General features: G+C 56.2%; 1 protein-coding gene across 1 annotated transcript in view; it reads left to right on the top strand.

Moving 5' to 3' along the window:
- SPATS2 (spermatogenesis associated, serine rich 2) overlaps positions 1 to 450 on the top strand; it is a 24,177-nt gene that overhangs the window by 22,508 nt on the left and 1,219 nt on the right. The window lies entirely within an intron of this gene.

Raw genomic sequence — 450 nt, 5'->3', positions numbered from 1 at the left:
CCTGCCGCCATCTGCCGGCGTCTCCCTCTCTTTGCCTGGAGATTTCATCCTCCTCTTTGTTTCTTACTAAATCTCTTCCCTTTTCCTGGTTGTTTTTTTTATTTGTTTGTTTCTTTTTTATTTTTTTTTTTCCCCCCCACTCCCCAGCCTGATGGATCGTGAGGTGGCGTTGCTGGCCGAGATGGACAAAGTGAAAGCAGAAGCAAGTAAGGCTCTCTCCTTTCTACGAGCCCCAGGAGCTGTGGGGGCCACTGTGCCCGTGGGACACGGCCCCCCCACCCCCGGGAGCAGGGTCTGATTCACCTCCCCCTGGTCCCAAACCCGGAGGGCACTTGCCCCGTGGCTGGTGTTAGCCCTGTTGGTCACGGATGGTCACATCTTTGCTGCCCAGCAGGGCTGAGGCTGCTGCTCTGTGCCCCCCTTAGAGGATGGGGACATAAATGTGCTCCC

This window comes from Calidris pugnax, unplaced genomic scaffold (genome assembly GCF_001431845.1).
Source record: "Calidris pugnax isolate Ruff unplaced genomic scaffold, ASM143184v1 scaffold126, whole genome shotgun sequence".
Taxonomy (NCBI): domain Eukaryota; kingdom Metazoa; phylum Chordata; class Aves; order Charadriiformes; family Scolopacidae; genus Calidris; species Calidris pugnax.
The sequence above is the reverse complement of the archived record's forward strand: the minus strand, read 5'-3'. Positions and strand labels throughout refer to the sequence as shown.